The 12,510-nt window shown below is 46.7% G+C and overlaps 1 pseudogene; it reads left to right on the top strand.

Moving 5' to 3' along the window:
• The first annotated feature begins 934 nt into the window (after positions 1 to 934).
• On the top strand, positions 935 to 3,801 carry LOC121005832 (annotated as a pseudogene).
• The last annotated feature ends 8,709 nt before the right edge of the window (positions 3,802 to 12,510 follow it).

The following is a 12,510-nucleotide window of genomic DNA, read 5'->3' as shown; positions in this document are numbered from 1 at the left end:
ATTGCTTTACGTAAACTAGCTGCCACTTGTCAGTTTGGAGACTACCTACAGACGGCTCTCCGTGACATGTTCGTCATGGGACTCTGCGACCCAGCCATACAGAAACGTTTACTCACAGAACCCGACTTGACTCTGACGAAAGCCACTGACCTTGCTACGGTCATGGAGTTGGCAACACGGGACGCCACCCTATTGAAGGCACCACCTACAACTCCTGCAAGCCAGTGTGAGGAAATATTCCACACCGCTATCACTCAACGCTCGAGACGGCCGTCCCCTGCCACTCAGCTTAAACCTCGCCACCCTAATTCTTCTGTCTCTGGGACCCCGACTTGCTACCGTTGTGGTAACACTACTCACAGTGCGCCTGCTTGCAAGTTCAAGGATGTCGTTTGTTTTCGCTGTGGAAAGACTGGTCATACTGGGCGCGTTTGCCGCAGCTCTCGCTCCCCGAACACTACCACAAAAGATAGACGTAAACAGACATTCCGTGTGGACATGGACAATAACGGTTTTAGCTCTGATGAGGAGACATGTGTCCAGCATGTTGGACTGTTTCAAGTAGCTGGGAGTACTCCTGCGATTAAAGTGGATGTCACACTCAATGGCTGTCCTGTCTCCATGGATGTTGATACAGGGGCAGCTGTGTCTGTCATTTCATGGACTGATTTAAAGGCATCGGGTCTGTCCCTGCCGCTAAAACCTAAAAAGCTCACACTACAAACCTACAGCAAGGAACTACTACAGCCCTTGGGTTATGTAAAACCCCTTGTTACATTAGGCAACCGCAGTCAAAGTCTACGCCTTTATGTTGTAAGGAATGGAGGTCCTCCGCTGTATGGAAGGGACTGGATCAAAGCCCTGGGCATGCCTCCTTTTACTATTGCCCAATGTACATTGCTTTCTAAGGTAGACCATTGGGTGGAATCCCTGAAGTCACGTTTTAAAGAGGTTTTTGAGGACTCTTTGGGCACCGTAAAAGGAAAGATGGCCCACCTCCTCTTGAAGCCTGGTGCTACACCTCGTTTTTGTAAGGCAAGATCAGTACCTTTTGCCTTGCGAAAAAAAGTGGAAGCAGAGCTGGACCACCTATTGGCTGAAAAGATCATAACGAAAGTGGATAGAAGTGAATGGGCATCACCAATTGTGCCTGTCAAGAAAAAGAATGGAGACATTAGGATTTGTGGTGATTTCAGGGTAGCTCTGAACAACCAACTTCTTGTGGATAAATACCCATTGCCTCGACTTGAAGATTTATTTGGCTCACTGGCTGGGGGGCAAAAGTTTACAAAAATAGACTTAAAGCAAGCTTACCTGCAACTGCAAGTACACCCAGATTCACGCCATCTGTTGACCATTAACACTCATAAAGGATTATTCCAGTATAACCGCATGGTTTTTGGCATAGCCCCAGCTCCAGCCATCTGGCAGCGGATCATGGATGAGGTACTGGCAGGAATACCTTTCACCCAATGTCTACTGGATGACATGCTCATCACTGGTCCCACTGATGAAGAACACAGAAAGAATGTTGAAGCTGTGCTAGAGAGACTCCAAAAGTATGGTTTACGTGTCAATCTTTCAAAATGCGAATTTCTCAAGTCTCAACTGGAGTTTTGTGCCCACACGGTGGACCGACATGGGTTACACACTACTGAAGAAAAGGTTAAAGCCCTTACCCATGCCCCTACCCCCCGGAATGTCACCCAGCTCAGGTCCTACCTTGGCCTCCTAAATTACTACCACCGTTTCTTGCCGAACCTAGCACACCAGCTCTACCCATTACATCGCTTACTGGATGCAAGAGCTAAATGGATATGGACAGACAAATGTGAAGAAGCTTTTCGGCTTTCTAAAGAACTCATTCTGTCTTCTCGAGTTCTGGTCCACTATGATTTAAAGAAACCCGTCATCCTGGCTTGTGATGCCTCGCCTTATGGACTGGGTGCCGTGCTTTCCCATGTCATGCCGGATGGCACGGAGCGCCCCATTTCTTTTGCCTCCAGGTCTTTAACCTCAGCAGAACAAAACTACTCCCAGATTGACAAGGAAGCTTTGGCCATTGTATGGGCCACAAAAAAATTTCACGCGTACATCTATGGTCGGGAGTTCACACTTATCACTGACCACAAACCTCTGTTGTCAATACTGAACCCTCAGAAAGGAATTTCTACAACAACCGCATCTCGCTTACAAAGGTACGCTTTATTTTTAGGAGCTTATGCTTATTCTATCAGATACCGCTCCCATGATACCCATGGCAATGCAGATGCATTTTCCAGATTGCCACTAAGAGATGACCACCTACTAAGAGAGGTACGTGTAGTGGAAGTACACAGGCCACAATCTTGCATGTCCACCTCCCTGATTGCCAGACATACAGCCACAGATCCTTTCCTGTCTCAGATATTCTCTTATGTTCAGACTGGATGGCCAGAGAGAGTTTCAGGTGAATTTCGTCCGTACTTTGCCAGAAAATGTGAGCTTGTGACTAATGCTGGTTGCCTACAATGGGGCAATAGAGTGATTGTACCCCAGTACTTGCAATCAACCATGCTAAGGATACTGCATGAAGGCCATCCTGGTGTGGTGCGCATGAAGCAGCGAGCCCGGAGCTATGTTTGGTGGCCACAAATGGATACAGCAATTGAAGATTATGTTGCTCAATGTCCTGGGTGCTGTCAAGCCCAGCGACCCCAAAAGAGAGGAACCCTGCAACCTTGGCCATGGCCAACAGAACCGTGGTCCAGACTCCATCTTGATTTTGCTGGCCCCATCTAGGGTAAAATGTATTTGATCGTGGTAGATGCGCATTCAAAATGGCCGGAGGTTTTTCAAATGCCTTCTATTACCTCAGCTGCTACCATTCTAGTCTTAAGGAAGCTCTTTGCTCAATATGGCTTGCCAACAGCCATAGTCTCCGACAATGGAACTCCATTTACATCGCATGAGTTTCAATCCTTCCTTAGTGGCTTGGGCGTCCAACACTACAAAACAGCTCCTTATCATCCAGCTTCAAATGGGCTGGCAGAACGATTTGTGCAGACATTTAAGAAGCACTTACTGTCCACTCTGGACCAGGTTGGACTGTCAGAAGAGAAGCTGCTGGAATTCTTGATCATGTACCGTAACACGAAACACGCTACTACTGGGCTGTCACCGGCTTTTCTTATGTTTGGCAGGCATCTCCGCACCAAACTTGATTTAGTTCGTCCGCAGGAACAGTCACCAACGCCTCCTCCGCCGGGCCGTCTGGGATTCCGTGCCGGTGATCTTGTATGGTCTCGGAATTACAGAGCTTTGCCTCCTTGGCTTCCTGGCATTATTGATGGAACTCTTGGCAGAAGAATGTACCTTGTCCGCCTGGAGGAAGGCATTTGTGTTCGGCGACACCTTTCACAATTGAGGAAACGCATTTGCCGGCCACTAGTGACAAAACCGACCCCTCTTTCTAACCACCCACCAGAGTCTACTCTGAACTCTGCTGGTGACATATGGCATGGTGTCTGGCATGATCCCACAAGTTTACAACCAAACCCTGAACCGGTTGGTGACCAGATTCCTGAGGAGCCCGGACATGTGCCTGGAGTTACAGAGACTGATTTGTCTGTGGGACGCCCACTGACATCTCCAGAACCTTTGACTGACTCTATCCCTCCCGGTGCTGTGCCTCTGCGTAAGTCTACCCGTCAAAGACGTCAAACGCCTCGCTGGCAAAGTGCTGAAATCTTACGGGACACATTGGAGGTCAGGGAACAGAGACAAAGGGCTCATGAAGTGCTGCGGAAATCACAGAACTGAGTTGGAGATACTACTTGCTGAACTGATCTCGCTTGCCTTGTTATGTTATGTGTTCAACATTTGTTCTCTTGTTATGTTTTTTTTTTTTTTTTTGGGAAGGAAAGGAGGTGTGATGTTTGTGATAGATCACTGTGACCTTTACCCTCTTTCTCCTGATGCATGATGGGGGAGGAGGAGCTGTACCAGGAAGTCAGACAGTGTGTGAGGGGAACTGGAAGCAGACACATGAGGCTGAGAAGGGATTGCATCTGATAAGGACAGAAGCTGTTTGGAATAAGACTCCTCCATGTAAGAATGCCATAATGTTCCGAGTAATAAACCTTGCTCTGGTTAAGTAGTACATCGGCCTGTGTGTGTAACTTGCTGAGCAGATACTGGCAGCATTGCCAGCGGCACCTGAGAGACACAGAGTGTCCAGGGGACATAACAATTTTCTCCCAGGCTGTGAGCTCTGCAATGCGATTGGCCAGCGCTACAGAAGAACAAGTGCAGACTCTGCCTACCATAATTTAGGGAATGGAGATACCGGAGGACATAGCGGGAGAACGGACATGTCTGTATAGTTAGTTCATAGTGTAATAATCGGTGAAAGGTCCTCTTTAAACCCCATGGCGATTTGACTGTGTTTGTGGCATCTGAGCGCTGTTTGGATATATTGAGCGCTCAGATCCAAGCCATCTGGGGATATGTTAAATGTCTATGTTTACTGTAATGGTTGGGACATTGTATATTTGAGTAGTGATGTCTGTCCTATTGTCTCCACGTGTGTATTGGCGATTTCCCTTTGTCCTGATAGATAATTGAATTACTCCTCGGTTGTCTCCAGGACAGAAGACCTTGTGTATTCTCCTGCCTGTGATAATTACATCAACCCATTGTGTAAGGTAATTGTATCACAGGCAGAGGGGAGGATTTTGTGTGGGAGTGTTTTACTGTATTGTACGTGTTTATTGGTTGTTTTTACAAAACCCTGTGGGTGGTACTAGTGTGTAACAATGTTATATAAGAACAATAAACACACAGCTCTGGCTGTCCACTGCTTTACCCTCAACACGGAGCTTGGTCTCGTTCTTGGGCTGATTCACTGTATGCTGTTAGAGACTGATTGCCAGGAGTGTAAGCCGCTTGGGTGCGTTTCCTATTCGTCTGCTAGCAGCTATTCGTGAGGTTCCGTTCGGATTTTTGAGCATTGCCTTGTATCCCGTTACACGAATATTCGCGAATTTCGTCGAAATCTAATATGGCACCTTCCGCTCAACACTATTAGTGAAATGATGTCACCTGTGTGTAATCTAAGTGTCACATGATCTGTCATTACATATACACACCAGAGACTGCAACACCTAAGCAAGAGGCATCACTGACCAAACACTGCCATGAAGACCAAGGAACTCTCCAAACAAGTAAGGGACAATGTTGTTGAGAAGTACAAGTCAGGGTTAGGTTATAAAAAAATATCCAAATCTTTGATGATCCCCAGGAGCACCATCAAATCTATCATAACCAAATGGAAAGAACATGGCACAACAGCAAACCTGCCAAGAGACGGCCGCCCACCAAAACTCACGGACCAGGCAAGGAGGGCATTAAAACAGAGACCTAAGGTGACCCTGGAGGAGCCGCAGAGTTCCACAGCAGAGACTGGAGGATCTGTACAGAGGACGACAATAAGCCGTACGCTCCATAGAGTTGGGCTTTATGGCAGAGTGGCCAGAAGAAAGCCATGACTTTCAGCTAAAAACAAAAAGGCGCGTTGTGAGTTTGTGAAAAGGCATGTGGGAGACTCCCAAAATGTATGGAGGAAGGTGCTGTGGTCTGAGGAGACGGAAATGGAACTTTTCAGCCATCAAGAAAAATGCTATGTCTGGTGCAAACCCAACACATCACATCACCCAAAGAACTAGAGGAAAAAAGAGACAATGCAGCAGCACTCTGCAAATCAGACAAAGTACAACAATGCCAAATATTATAGTGCTAATACTACGCTTATTTATAAAAGCGAGATGCTTGGACAATGCATTTTGTACAAAACCATCTGAGCCCGTCTGCCGAACGTCAAGGCGATCTCTGTTAGACGGGTCCTAACACTAAATACTACCTGTTATGCACCATAATGACCGCTTCAAAATTCAGGGAGTGTTGGACCCACATGCATGTTGGATCCACTCTGCCTTTTTCTATTTTTTGTGCCAAAATGGCCTCCATTACAAGGGATGCAGGTACCAACATGCATGCTGAGCCCACTCTATACCCTTCCTGGTGCTAGACAGCTTCCAATGAATGTAGTGAGAGCAGCCGCAGCTTTATACTGAAAATTATTAAAATCAGCCTATGGGGCAGACAGGCTAATCAGGAGTGCACGACTCGCTTGAGTGCCACATCTCCAGCATTGTAAATCTGCAAAAAAAGGGGGTTAGTCAGCACCTCCCAGTGCGCAGGTGCACGCCGCCATAGCAAAGACCTAGAGGAAAAAAAGAGACAATGCAGCAGCACTCTGCAAATCAGACAAAGTACAACAATGCCAAATATTATAGTGCTAATACTACGCTTATTTATAAAAGCGAGATGCTTGGACAATGCATTTTGTACAAAACCATCTAAGCCCGTCTGCCGAACGTCAAGGCGATCTCTGTTAGACGTGGGTCCAACACTCCCTGAATTTTATGGCGGTCATTATGGCGCATAACAGGTAGTATTTAGGCTGGGTTCACACCTGAGCGTTTTACAGCGCGTTCCTACGCGCTGTAAAACGCTCAACAGGCAAAAACCAATGTTTCCCTATGGGCATGGTTCTCACCTGAGCATTTTACAGCGCGTACGAACGCGCTGTAAAACGCCCTACGCCCCAAGAAGTACAGGAGCTTCTTTGGGGCGTATTGTGGCAGTTTTTCATTGGATTAATCACACAAACGCGCGTAATTTTCCAAAATACAAAAACGCCTCAAAAACGCCCGATAAAAGGCCTGTAAAAAGCGCTTATCGAATACGCTCAGGTGTGAACCCAGCCTCAGTGTTAGGACCTGTAACGGACCGTTCAGCACACAACTCCTGTGACAAACTGCCATTTGCCACTGGGCATTGTAGAGGACTTATGGCTAGCCTCCTGCCCTACGACTACGGACCGTTCAGCACACAACTCCGTTCAGACGATATTCCCCTTTCCAATGCACAGGCAGCTACTGCAAGCATCAGTCTGCCGAACTGCAAGCTACATGAACCCTTTTAACTCCGGAACTGGAAACAGCTGAACAGGAAAAGCATACAATCATCGGCTTACACTCCTGGCAATCAGCATACAATCCAATTCCCCCAATAACGAGACGACACTTCGTTTTGAGGTCAAGCAGAACTCTTTAATGGGTTATTTTTCAGCCTTTTATGCAGGTCTCCTTGCAAGGGACACTCCCCCTGGGGCCCTTGTAAAAGACTGTGACAGTTTATATTTTAGCCAATCACATGCATTTACAGTATTGAAACCTTCCCAGCAATTATACACAAAATCCCCTTCCCTCTGTCTGTAACGCAATCCACAAAATACAATGAGCATTGTCTGTGACGCAATTAACTAACACACTGCATTGTCTGAGACGCAATCAACAAAATACAATTACCAAACGTAATGGGCTAACTTAATCACTCACAGACAGAAAACACACATTTTTCCCCCAAACACAGAAAACACCCCAAAACCCCACATATCCCCGTAATGTATACATCCATGGATAACTCTGATCTGGGTGAACAACATATCCAAAAATCACCCAGATCTGAGCAGGGGTTCCCGAATTCCATGGAAGTCACATTTGGCCGGCTGCAAGCATGGCTTTCCTGCCCCAAACAGTTCCACAGATTTAAGCTGTGCGGCCGGTCTGTCTTCTCCTTCAAAGTTAGTATGGGCCATAATCCTGGGGCAGGAGGCGGGCAAACAGCCCCCTCCAAAACACCGTGGCGAAGTGGCTTTCGCCACAGGACCCGTCTATCAGAGATCGCCTTGACGTTCGGCAGATGGGCTTAGATGGTTTTGTACAAAATGCATTGTCCAAGCATCTCACTTTATAAATAAGCGTAGTATTAGCACTATAATTTTTGTAAGCATTGTTGTACTTTGAGTGCTGCTGCATTGTCTCTTTTTTTCCTCTAGGTCTTTGCCATGGCAGCGTGCACCTGCGCACTGGGAGGTGCTGACTAACCCCCTTATTTTGCAGATCACCCAAAGAATGCCATCCCCACAGTGAGACCTGGTGGGGGCAGCATCATACTGGGGGGACTCGGAAACTGGTCAGAGTGGAGGGAGAGATGGATGGTGCTAAATACAGGGATATTCTTGAGCAGAACCTGTCCCATTCTGTGCGTGATCTGAGGCTAGGACGGAGGTCCACCTTCCAGCAGGACAATGACCCCAAACACACGGCTAAAGCAACACTTGAGGGGTTTAAGGGGAGACATGTAATTGTGTTGGAACGGCCGAGTCACAGCCCAGATCTCAATCCCATAGAAGATCTGTGGTCAGACTTTGGGTCCATTCACACGTCAGTAAGTGTTTTGCGGATCCACAAAACACGGATACTGGCAATGTGCATTCCGCAATTTGCGGACCACACTTCACCGGCACTATAATAGAAAATGCCTAATCTTGTCCGCAATTGCTATTTTTTGGCGGAAACTGAAGCATGGATGCGCAAATGTGGATGTAGACAGCACATTCCGGCCCCATTGAAAATTAATAGGTCTGCACCCGTTCCTCAAAATTGCGGAACGGATGCAGACTCATTTTGCGGACGTGTGAATGGACCCTTAAAGATTGCTGTTCACAAGTGCAAACATCCAACCTGAAGGAGCTGGAGCCGTTCTGCAAGGAGGAACGGGCAGAAACCCCAGCGGTAAGATGTGGCGACTGCTCATGGAGACTTATCCAGAGCGACTTGGAGCTGTGATTGCTGAAAAAGGTGTCTCCACAAAGTACTGACTTCAGGGGGGTGAATAGTTCTGCACATGGACTTTATCTGTTATTTTGTCCTATTTGTTGTTTGCTTCACAATAAAAAGAAAAACATCTTCCTAGTTGTCGGCATGTTCTGTACATTACATGATGCAAATCCTCCAACAATCCATGTTACTTCCAGGTTGTGAGGCACCAAAATACGAAAAAAGTCAAGGGGGGGGGGTGAATACTTTTGCAAGGCACTATAGATGTGGATGTAATCTTTGTAACTGTGTCCACTCATTTGCTGAGACACTCTACATGGATATTCAATTCACCCGGTGACTGCAGGTCCGGAAGGGCCTCACCTCTTACTTTAAGGTAATTATAGCGCAGTTGATGATGCAGCATTTTTGATGTGCTCGCGGCATTACAGCATGTGGACATACCCTACACTGTCGATCCTGGCGGTACTTTGTCTGCCGGCTGAGGATGCGGTGTGACTGATGCATCCACGATATGACATCATGCGGACTCCTGTACGCGGTAATCCGCAGACCGTACAGAAGATTAGGCTGTATGTAGTTAGGTAACAGGGGACCGCTTTACTCTGGTTAATTACTGGGGTGGCGCGCTCCATCTTATGACCATCTTTGTCCCCTTGCACATAACTTTTTATGCATACGTTGGTGACCTTATGACCTTACATAAATGTGCATCGATGCACGGTGCTCTGCGCGAACATGCACATTCTTGAGATCGCGATATAATACTCATTGTCTCGCTGATTACACTGGTTCACATCGGATTACTCTAATAGAATGTGTAGCCGCCTAAGGGTGCCCGTTATTAATAATCACTCATCCATGAGGGAGGATCAGGGCCGGCGCCACCCATAAGCAGAGTAGGCCACCGCGTAGGGCGCACTCTTGCTGGGGGCGCTGGCGTCTGGTCACAATGCTACTATCAGTGGCGTTGCGAGGGGGGTGCAGGCCGCACCGGGTGACATGTCTGATGGGGTGATCCCGGTCCGGACCCAACACGCACGCCTGCGCAGCCAGCCCCACCCCTCTAAACTTACACTGTCCCAGCTCCCTGGCGGCGGCCCCGGCACTGCACTATCCTCCTGAGCACGTACAGCGTCACGATGTAGTGCGCGCACTATGACCTGACGCTGCACACTGTCAGGTGACAGTGCAGCGCCGGCGGGAAGACGGGAGCGCAAGGAAGAGGAGCCGCAGCGCTCTAGGTAAGTATTGTAGTATGTAGTTAGTTCTGCCTGCCGCAATGATTTAAGTTTTGATGGGGGGCATTGGGGGCTGAGTGGGTCTTTGGGCTTATCTTAGGTCTGAGTGGGGGTCTTTGGCTGATCTGAGGTCTGATGGGTGGGTCAAAGGGCGTGGTCAATGGGTGGAGTCAAGGGGGCGGCAAAATTAGCTTTTGCCTAGGGTGGCAAAAATCCTTACACCAGCCCTGGTGAGGATGGACGGCAGTATTATAATTTGGGCCCTAGGACTTTAGGCTCATGGTACTTGACACGCCTCTCTTCCAGGATAGGACACACGTGCAATGTGCCGCTACAGTTGATCTCACTTGCCTTAAATAGATTTGTCTATCTGCTACAAGCTCCTGACGAGGCGTTCACAAAAGGAACGCACAAAACGCGTAGAGCTGTGAATCGTTCCTTGGCATTGCACAAAAAAGCACAAGGGGCTTAATTGTGTTAAAGTCCATGTCCTGGCATAAAGTTCAAATAAAAAGGAAATATCTTCGCTGCTCAATTACGTTAGATGGATAAAGTAAAGGACGGCTCACTTCTGGCTCAAGCTGGCAAGGTGCACCAACCAGATGTCGTACCCCGATCACCAAAATAAAGAAATAGTAATATAGAAAGGATGGGCACTCCTATACCTGGAGCACAAGGTTGGCAATGTGACACTGGTTTATTAGTAACAATATATAGAGGTCACCATACATAGGTAAAATGAAGTAATATATCCAGAACAGATTAAAACCCTATTAAAAATGCAAATAATAAAATATAAAAGGAATACAGTATGCGTCCACTGATATAGCTAATATAGGGGGTGGGGGCCTGATATTCCGGCCAAGAGGTGGTATATAATATAAGCGAGGTTTAGCCAGGCTGCATGCCGGCTACAATACTGACTGTGCTCGATTAGTTACAGCGGTGGCCGATACCGATTATATCTCCCCAAAAGTGTATGGGTGCAAATGGTAGCAAAACAATATGTCAATAAAATAACTAAAAAATCTATATATTAGTGATAAAAAACTGTGACATATGAATAGTGTTAATAGGTCTGTGAAATAAATATCAGAAATAGCAGTGCTCAGATGATGCCGATAATACGTACCCGTGAAAGACCATAGAGGTGTCTGTGGAGATTATTCCTAGAGCTCAGTCTTTCGGTAATAATGTAGCAAAAGCTCCTGGAGATCGGCTTCATGTTCCAATAGTGGATCCAGGAAATGTACTGTGTGGCAAATACATCAGTCCAGCAGATATCTGGTTAAAACAGGCTTTGGTTGCAGTGGCTCTGTTCACTGAGGAAGAAGGTGGATAACCTTCGAAACGCGTCTGGCGTGGAGGAATTGGACCTGACAATAAACCGGCTAATCTTTACCTGCAACAGTTTGCCACTTTATGCTGGATCAAAGAAAGCGCTTTCTAGGACAAAGGAATTACGGCCTTCTGGCAGCCATCTACGGGTGAGATTGCACCAAAGACAGGTGGAACGTCCATTCTAATTAAGGAATCCAAGGTGAACCTGCAGTGGGATAGAAGAAGCACCTCTACTCCCAGCCGGACCTGATTAATCATAAGCCTACACCTCACAGGACTTTCACCTCGCAGCCAGGCAGCTTCTCCGCTTGCTGCCCAGGGGTAAAACCTACCCTGAACCTATACCACGTGGGACGCCACGGTGAGGACAGCAGAAAGTCCGTACTATGTGCGCATGTACTGCTGCTTCACTGCTTCACTGCATATATAACAAATTATTGCCACTGCAACCAAAGCCTGTTTTAACCAGATATCTGCTGGACTGTTACATTGTGCCACACAGTACATTTCCTGGATCCAATATTGGAACATGAAGCCGATCTCCAGGAGCTTTTGCTACATTATTACCGAAAGACTGAGCTCTAGGAATAATCTCCACAGACACCTCTATGGTCTTTCACGGATACGTATTATCGGCATCATCTGAGCACTGCTATTTCTGATATTTATTTCACAGACCTATTAACACTATTCATATGTCACAGTTTTTTATCACTAATATATAGATTTTTTAGTTATTTTATTGACATATTGTTTTGCTACCATTTGCACCCATACACTTTTGTGGAGATATAATCGGTATCGGCCACCGCTGTAACTAATCGAGCACAGTCAGTATTGTAGCCGGCATGCAGCCTGGCTAAACCTCGCTTATATTATATACCACCTCTTGGCCGGAATATCAGGCCCCCACCCCCTATATTAGCTATATCAGTGGACGCATACTGTGTTCTATTTATATTTTATTATTAGCATTTTTAATAGGGTTTTAATCTGTTCTGGATATATTATTTCACCTATGTATGGTGACCTCTATATATTGTTACTAATAAACCAGTGTGACATTGCCAACCTTGTGCTCCAGGTATAAGAGTACCCATCCTTTCTATATTACTATTCAATTACGTTAGAGTCCAAGGTGAAAGCAACAAAGCCCTTTGTGGTTTGGATAAGTTTAGAGTCCCTAAAGGTGGAGTCCCTAA

Source organism: Bufo bufo, chromosome 6, assembly GCF_905171765.1.
Source record: "Bufo bufo chromosome 6, aBufBuf1.1, whole genome shotgun sequence".
NCBI classification, from domain to species: domain Eukaryota; kingdom Metazoa; phylum Chordata; class Amphibia; order Anura; family Bufonidae; genus Bufo; species Bufo bufo.
This window is presented reverse-complemented; position numbering and strand designations above follow the sequence as displayed.